The following is a 9,034-nucleotide window of genomic DNA, read 5'->3' as shown; positions in this document are numbered from 1 at the left end:
GTTAACGGGCACAGAGCAGGGTTTAGGTCCCATCGCCGATACCGAGCAAGTCTGGAAATGATGGCTGCATGAGTTTCAGTTTCAACTTCTGCAGAATGAGAATATTGATAATGTCTGAGACTCATGCTGGTTCTTTCCTAATTAACATATATGTGTACCTGGGTTTATTTCCGGCAGAGTTTAACATGGGCAACCACTTTAGTGGGTTTACCTGTTTCAGTGTCAAGAGAGGAAAACTGAGACTAAGGGCAAGTGATTTACCAGAGACCACACAGTGGGAAATTGGTTTCAATCTGTTTTTCTGCACCCCTGTGCTCGTTTTAATAAACCAACCTGCCCCAAACCCAGCATTGTCTTTCACAGCATGGAGCACTGACGTGTCTTGGTATGGGACCGAATCCTTTTTTTGACTCTCGTATTTCTGGGATTCTTGATCCTTCTGGCACTTGGGCCAGGCAGGATAATTCCTGGACAGGTCTGCTCTGTCCAGTCTTGGTCTATGGAAGCCTGATTTTGAGTTCATAGAAATCCCAGCCCTTGATTCTTTTTGGGGGGCTTTTAAAAATTTTATTAAGGTATCATTGATATACACTCTTATGAGGGTTTCACAAGAAAAACAATGTGCTTATTACATTCACTCTTATTATCGAGTTTCCCCCATGCCCCATTGCAGTCACTATCCATCAATGTAGTAAGATGCTAAGGGGTCCTTAATTTGTATTCTCTGAGCTATACTGTTTTCCCTGTGATACCACACACACACACCATGTGTACTAATCATCATACCCCACAATCCCCTTCTTCCTCCCTCCCCACCCCTCCCTTGTGGTAACCACTAGATCCTTCTTGGAGTCTGTGAGTCTGCTGCTGTTTGTTTCTTCAGTTTTGCTTGGTTGTTATACTGCACAAATGAGGAAATCATTTGGTATTTGCCTTTGCCTGCCTGACTTATTTCACTGAGCATAATATCCTCCAGCTCCATCCATGTTGTTGCAAATGGTAGGATTTGTTTTTATGCCAGACCTTGATTCTTGGGGAAAGTATGTCCTATGAGAGTCAGATTGGGGGCCCCTGTTTGAAAGTCCCAAGGGCATTTAATTTGTCTCCTTGGCCCAGGTCCAGTCTCCTTGGAACAAAGGAGCTCTTGAGGTAAGGAGCAGTGGTCAGGAACCCCACCTGGAAGATCACCCCTGGACCTGAGACCTTCCACCAGACTCAGAGATGGAAAAGTCGGGGGAAAACTATATCTTAGAACTTCAGGGACAGAAGGAATTCTTCCTCCTGCCCAGAAGAAGCAGTGGCTGGGTGATTTCACCACAGCCAGAACCCATGACATGGTATCTGGAGATAAACTTTCAGAACTGAGATGAGACTGGCAGCATGAGCAGGGGGTGCTTCCTGTGAGGCTTTGTGAGGACACGGTCCAGGAGAAGGGATCACCAGCCACAGGAGGAGGCCACCCCTCCTGGTCACCCTCATCAGCCCTACTCCCTTCACACTGCACTCACCCTCTGCACAACCTGGAGGGGTGCACTTTCCATATTGAAGGTAGAAAACCAAAAAACTAATACAGAGAATTTGAAATTAAAAAATTTTGCCTTTAAGAAGTAAAAAAAGAGAGGGGGGATTAGAAAATAAGTGACTTGTTTAGAATCATGTAATTTACTCATGGCATGCCCCGAGAACTCACTGCTGTCCACCCTCAATTAATCCATGTCAAGTTTTTTATGAAAAGATCCTTTTAAGAATAACGACTAACAATGAACCAACAGAAAGAGAAATCAGGAAAACAACTCCATTCACAATTGCATCAAAAAAAATAAAATACCTAGGAACAAACCTAACCAAAGAAGTGAAAGACTTATACTCTGAAAACTACAAGTCACTCTTAAGAGAAATTAAAGGGGACACTAACAGATGGAAACTCATCCCATGCTCGTGGCTAGGAAGAATTAATATCGTCAAAATGGCCATCCTGCCCAAAGCAATATACAGATTTGATGCAATCCCTGTGAAACTAACAGCAACATTCTTCAATGAACTGGAACAAATAATTCAAAAATTCATATGGAAACACCAAAGACCCCGAATAGCCAAAGCAATCCTCAGAAAGAAGAATAAAGTAGGGGGGAATCTCACTCCCCAACTTCAAGCTCTACTATAAAGCCATAGTAATCAAGACAATTTGGTACTGGCACAAGAGCAGAGCCACAGACCAATGGAACAGACTAGAGAATCCAGACATTAACCCAGACATATATGGTCAATTAATATTTGATAAAGGAGCCATGGACATACAATGGCGAAATGACAGTCTCTTCAACAGATGGTGCTGGCAAAACTGGACAGCTACATGTAGGAGAATGAAACTGGACCATTGTCTAACCCCATATACAAAAGTAAACTCAAAATGGATCAAAGACCTGAATGTAAGTCATGAAACCATTAAACTCTTGGAAGAAAACATAGGCAAAAACCTCTTAGACATAAACAGGAGTGACCTCTTCTAGAACATATCTCCCCGGGCAAGGAAAACAACAGCAAAAATGAATAAGTGGGACTATATTAAGCTGAAAAGCTTCTGTACAGCAAAAGACACCATCAATAGAACAAAAAGGAATCCTACAGTATGGGAGAATATATTTGAAAATGACACATCCAATAAAGGCTTGACGTCCAGAATATATAAAGAGCTCACACGCCTCAACAAACAAAAAATAAATAACCCAATTAAAAAATGGGCAGAGGAACTGAACAGACAGTTCTCCAAAAAAGAAATACAGATGGCCAACAGACACATGAAAAGATGCTCCACATCGCTAATTATCAGAGAAATGCAAATTAAAACTACAATGAGGTATCACCTCACACCAGTAAGGATGGCTGCCATCCAAAAGACAAACAACAACAAATGTTGGCGAGGCTGTGGAGAAAGGGGAACCCTCCTACACTGCTGGTGGGAATGTAAGTTAGTTCAACCATTGTGGAAAGCAGTATGTAGGTACATCAAAATGCTCAAAACAGACCTACCATTTGACCCAGGAATTGCACTCCTAGGAATTTACCCTAAGAATGCAGCAATCAAGTATGAGAAAGATCAGTGCACCCCTATGTTTATCGCAACACTATTTACAATAGCCAAGAATTGGAAGCAACCTAAATGTCCATCGATAGATGAATGGATAAAGAGGATGTGGTACATATACACAATGGAATACTACTCAGCCATAGAAAAGGGCAAATCCAACCATTTGCAGCAACATGGATGGAGCTGGAGGGTATTATGCTCAGTGAAACAAGCCAAGCGGAGAAAGAGAAATACCACATGATTTCACTTATCTGTGGAATATAAGAACAAAGGAAAAACTGAAGGAACAAAACAGCAGCAGAATCACAGAACTCAAGAATGGACTAACAGGTACCAAAGGGAAAGGGACTGGGGAGGATGGGTGGGTAGGGAGGGATAACGGGGGGGGAGAAATAGGGGGGTATTAAGATTAGCATGCATGGGGGGGTAGGAGAAAAGGGAGGGCTGTACAACACAGAGAAGGCAAGTAGTGATTCTACAACAGTTTGCTACGCTGATGGACAGTGACTGTAAAGGAGTATATAGGGGGGACCTGGTATAGGGGAGAGCCTAGTATACATAATATTCATCATGTAAGTGTAGATTAGTGATACCAAAAAAAAAAAAAGGGCAGTTCCTGTGTGGTAACCTCCAATGAGTTCTACACAAGAGTATAAAGGGCATATAAAAGTGTAGGCAAAGGGTCTACTGCAGCATTTTATTAAAAAAAATAATAATAAAGAGAGAAATGTGGTATCCACATATAAATCAAGCATAAAAATCAAATGAGTATTCATATTTGAACTGACTGTTTATAGTTCATAATGCATGAGCAAAACCGAAAGTTTCTGTGATGGCTGCCCTTGTACTGTTCACCATGTAAGAACTTATTCACTATGTAAGAATTTGTTCTCCATGTAAGAACTTGTTTGTTATGCCTCAGAAGATTGGAGACTGACGAAAATTAGGCTTAGGGTGGATTAATGATTGTGCATTGAGCATTGACTCCCCTATACAGAATTTTATTGTCATTAACAACCATTTGATCAATAAATATGAGAGATGCCCTCACAAAGAAAAGAAAAGAAAAGAAAAAGAATAACAAAGTACCCATCCCTTTCTGCTGGATGTTGATGAGGATTTTGTAACTCATGTGCAAAAAGGAGGAATACAGAGAAACAATGTAGCTAGACTTTGTATTTTATTTATTCAGTGTAGGTTTAATGAAGACACAGTCTTCAGTGTATTGTACTTCATTTAATTAGTCCTCTGTTTAAAATTTTCTTTTAGTTACTGGGAGGGGAAGATAAATTCTTTATAAACTAGGAGGAAATGTTTATATCAGGCAGTGAAAAATTGGACTCCAAGCTCGCTGTGGCCTGCCAGAGCACAGGCATGTGGCTGCTGCTCCAGAGGTCTGTCCTGCCTTTCTAAGAGTTGAGGAACTTAGGCCCACAGAGGCCTTGCATGCAGCTGCTGTGTGTGAAGCTTGGGAGGCAGGGGAGTCTGAGAGCTGCTCAGCAGGCCCAGCAACCTCACTGTCTTTCCTCCTACCCCAACTGTGCCTTCACTGTTCTCTGCAGTTTTCCAAGAGCAACAGGAAATGAACAAATCAGAGGTGAGTTGTTTATTCCCACTTTGTTTTACAGTGAACTTCATGAGATTTGTAAGGGAACAGAAATTAAAACAGGAAAATAAAAGTAGATGAAAATCGACATCAGAGAAACTATAGAATATCACATCAATAGCTGAGTAAAGTCAGCATGTAGATATGTAGGCAGGGTTCTGTAATGTCCCCAAGTTATCAGTTGAGCTACAAGTTTGCCTCTGGTGTTTTGGACAGCAAAGGAGAGCACAGAGGAGAGAGTATTTTAGGGCACTAAAACATTGGCACTGCTATAACAAATTATCATAGACTGGTGGCTTAAACATCAAACACTTATTCCTGATAGTGCCATAATCTGGGAGGCCCCAGGTGAAGGTGCCAGCAGATACAGTTACTGATGAAGGCCCTCTGGTGGTTTGCAGAAGGCTGCCTTCTCAGCACGTTCTCACATGATAGAGAGTTGGGGGCAAACTCCCTTGTGTCTTTTATTTAAGGGCACTAGTATCGTGAGGACCTTACTCTCCTGACTCAGTCATCTCTCAAAGGCCCCATCTCCAAATACCATCACATTGGGGATTAGGGCTTCATCATACGAATTTTGAGGGGCACAAGCATTCAGTTCATATCAGATTCAAGTAGACAGTTTCCCAACAGTCTTGCTTGGTTGAGCAATAAAACCCAGAATATTTGGTAGAAGGCCGAACAGTCTGCATCTCCCAAAAGCAGCTCTGCATAAATATTTCCCTCCCCTAGATTGTGGTACTATACATGTGACTGCTGTTTAACTCTGCTTCCTTGTCAGCACTTTGTGGTGTCAGACTTTAGACTTAACTGTCAATCTAATTTACGAGAAAAACTCATCATTTCAATTTGCATTTCTGAGATTACTAATGAGCTTGTATGTCATAAATTTATTGACTTTTCATTGTTTTTATTGACTTCACTTTTAAATCCTATTTTTTTCTATATCAATTGTTAAGAAGATTTTATGTATCTTGCACAGTAATTCTTTTGTCTATTTGTTGTAAATGCTTTCTCCAAGCCTGCCCCTCGACTTTTATCTCTGCAGTGCCTTCAGCCTTATAAGAATTTTATATTTTCATGTAGGCTAATCTTTTGATCTTTTCCTTTTGAATTTTATATAAAAATTTTTCCCTAATTCAAAATAATGATATCTTTATTTTTGTTTAATATTAATACTATTAAAATATTCAGGCTTTGAATCAATCTGGAACTCATAATCTAGTCTTACACATAAAGTCAGTTGCACCAACTTGTTATTTTTTCCCTAATGAATTATAATACCACTGCTATCATCTAGTATATTACCATGTCTATATATATTTGTTTCTGGAAATTCTAATTTATTCCATTAGTCCTTAATTCATTCTTTCTTAGGTTCATCTTGTCCTTACCTAAACTTTTTCTGGTCTTCATGCAGCTGGCATCCTTACATTGTGCATTATTTTCAGAGATAACTCAGAAAGTGTTAACAAACACTAAAAACTCTCTGTACTCTTTTGTTGCTACATGCTCATTTATCCCATTAGGTAAGTTCCGTTTTAACCCTTAAGTTTTGAAAGTCCATTATACTGAGTTTTTTCTACATGTCTTAAGGATAGATTCTGATTATAGTTTGATTTCTTAGATGGCTTATAGTTTTTTTTCTGGTTTTCTAAACTTCTTGGTTCAATATTGGACACACATTTATTTTAAAAATTATAAATTTAGTTTTCAAGTTATTTTGCATCGCTGTGTTTAAAACATGATTTTTAAAATATTTAATGTTAATTTTTTATTCCAATGTTTATCAGTTATTAAATGGTATTTTAATGTAGAAGCTGCTGATTAGAGATAGCAAAACTGTGTTCTGGCTACTCATATATCTGAAAGCCTGAAATTTTGGCATGTGGATATAGGATTGATATTTTCAGATGGGGATAGTGTTCTTGAAATACTCTACAAGGAGAGGACACATACACTTTCATAGTGATGCCAGCCACTACTGTATACCAAGCTGTCATGGTTTTAGTTTTTTTTCTTTCTTTACCTTTTTTTTTTTTTTCTGTGTTTGTATGCATTGGGTAATGTATTCCCTTTGGAAAAATAAATACACTATAAACAGTATACACAGTGAACTCTCACTCCTGTGCCTGTCCCTTTACTACGACCTCCCCTCCCTTCTAATTATAGGGAACAAATTGTGTGTGTGTGTGTGTGTATGTAGTTCCATGTTTTTAATGCAGAGACAAGTAAGATCTTATAGCCGTGTATGTGGTTATATGTAGATATGTATTTCCATCTTTTTCTAATGTTTGTATGTATATATGTGTGAATATATATACATGCATATTTATCCATATCTCTGTATCTATGTATACATGTTTGCATTTCTGTAACCTCAACCAAGAAGATAAAAGCACACTGTATAGTAATCTGTTCTTTACCTTAATTTTTACATATAAATGTAAGAATAAGTACTGGAGATCTTTCTAAATTAGTACCTATGAAAATTTACATAGTTTTATTTAAAAAGTCTTTTATCAAGCATTCACGTACCATAAAATTTATCTTTTTAAAGATTATAATAAAATCTTTTTTAGTATGTTCACATAGTTGTACAACTGTCACCATTATCTAATTTAAAAACATCTCCAGGGGGTGGAGCCAAGATGGCGGCATGAGTAGAGCAGTGGAAATCTCCTCCCAAAACCACATATATTTATGAAAATATAACAAAGACAACTCTTCCTAGAATAGAGACCAGAGGACACAGGACAACATCCAGACCACATCCACACCTGCGAGAATCCAGCGCCTCACGAAGGGGGTAAGATACAAGCCCCAGCCTGGAGGGATCCGAGTGCCCCTCCCCCCAGCTCCCAGTGGGAGGAGAAGAGTTGGAGCGGGGAGGGAGACGGAGCCCAGGACTGCTAAATACCCAGCCCCAGCCATCTGGACCAGAGCACAGACACAGTGCATACGTGGGGTCCTGGATACTAGGGAAACAGGGCAGCAAGACTGGTGAGCGGGTCCCTCAGGCCGGCGACTGAGAACAAAGAAAAGCGAGTGGCTTTTTTTTTTTTTTAATTATTTATTTAATTTTTTTTTTTGCGAGTACTTTTTGGAAGTCTTAAAGGGACAGGAACCCCAAAACCGGATGGAAGCATCCTGGAACACTTATTCAAGAGGCAGGGAATCTGGGGATCTCTGGGCACTCTAACCCCCTGGGCAGCAGGAAGCACGGAGGCCCCTCACGGAGATAAATAGCCCCCTGGCCGCTCCCCCTCCAACGCGGCTCCACCATTTTGGAGCAGCAGCCCGAGACAGGCCACGCCCACAGCAACAGTGGAGATAAACTCCATAGCAGCCGGGCAGGAAGCAGAAGCCCGGTCTGCACGCAGCTGCCCAGCACAAGCCACTAGAGGTCGCTGTTCTCCCAGGAGAGGAAGGCCACAAACCAACAAGAAGGGAAGTTCTTCCAGCTGTCACTGGTCCCAGCTCTGCAAACTATTTCTATCACCATGAAAAGGCAAAATTACAGGCAAACCAAGATCACAGAGATAACACCACAGAAGGATACAGACCTAACCAGTCTTCCTGACAAAGAATTCAAAATAAAAATCATAAACATGCTGATGGAGATGCAGAGAAATATGCAAGAGCTAAGGGATGAAGTCCAGAGGGAGATCACAGATGCCAGGAAGGAGATTACAGAAATGAAACAAACTCTAGAAGGATTTATAAGCAGAATGGATAAGATGCAAGAGGCCATTGATGGAATAGAAACCAGAGAACAGGAACGCATAGAAGCTGACATAGAGAGAGATAAAAGGATCTCCAGCAATGAAACAATATTAAGAGAACTGTGTGACCAATCCAAAAGAAACAATATCCGTATTATAGGGGTACCAGAAGAAGAAGAGAGAGAAAAAGGGATAGAAAGTGTTTTTGAAGAAATAATTGCTGAAAACTTCCTCAAACTGGGGGAGGAAATAATCGAACAGACCACGGAAATACACAGAACTCCCAACAGAAAGGACCCAAGGAGGACAACACCAAGACACATAATAATTAAAATGGCAAAGATCAAGGACAAGGAAAGAGTTTGAAAGACAGCTAGAGAGAAAAAGGTCACCTATAAAGGAAAACCCATCAGGCTAACATCAGACTTCTCGACAGAAACCTTACAGGCCAGAAGAGAATGGCATGATATATTTAATGCAATGAAACAGAAGGACCTTGAACCAAGGATACTGTATCCAGCACGATTATCATTTAAATGTGATGGAGAGCTTAAACAATTCCCAGACAAGCAAAAGTTGAGGGAATTTGCCTCCCACAAACCACCTCTACAGGGC

General features: G+C 40.2%; 1 long non-coding RNA gene across 1 annotated transcript; it reads left to right on the top strand.

Annotated features, from left to right (window-relative positions):
- The first annotated feature begins 3,878 nt into the window (after positions 1–3,878).
- Positions 3,879–6,800, top strand: LOC130684557 (uncharacterized). The gene is made up of 2 exons (XR_008998861.1): positions 3,879–4,685; positions 6,072–6,800. It is a non-coding gene; the product is annotated as an uncharacterized LOC130684557 (long non-coding RNA).
- Positions 6,801–9,034: the final 2,234 nt, after the last annotated feature.

The sequence above is a fragment of the Manis pentadactyla genome, chromosome 8 (genome assembly GCF_030020395.1).
Source record: "Manis pentadactyla isolate mManPen7 chromosome 8, mManPen7.hap1, whole genome shotgun sequence".
Classification (NCBI taxonomy): Eukaryota; Metazoa; Chordata; class Mammalia; order Pholidota; family Manidae; genus Manis; species Manis pentadactyla.
This window is presented reverse-complemented; position numbering and strand designations above follow the sequence as displayed.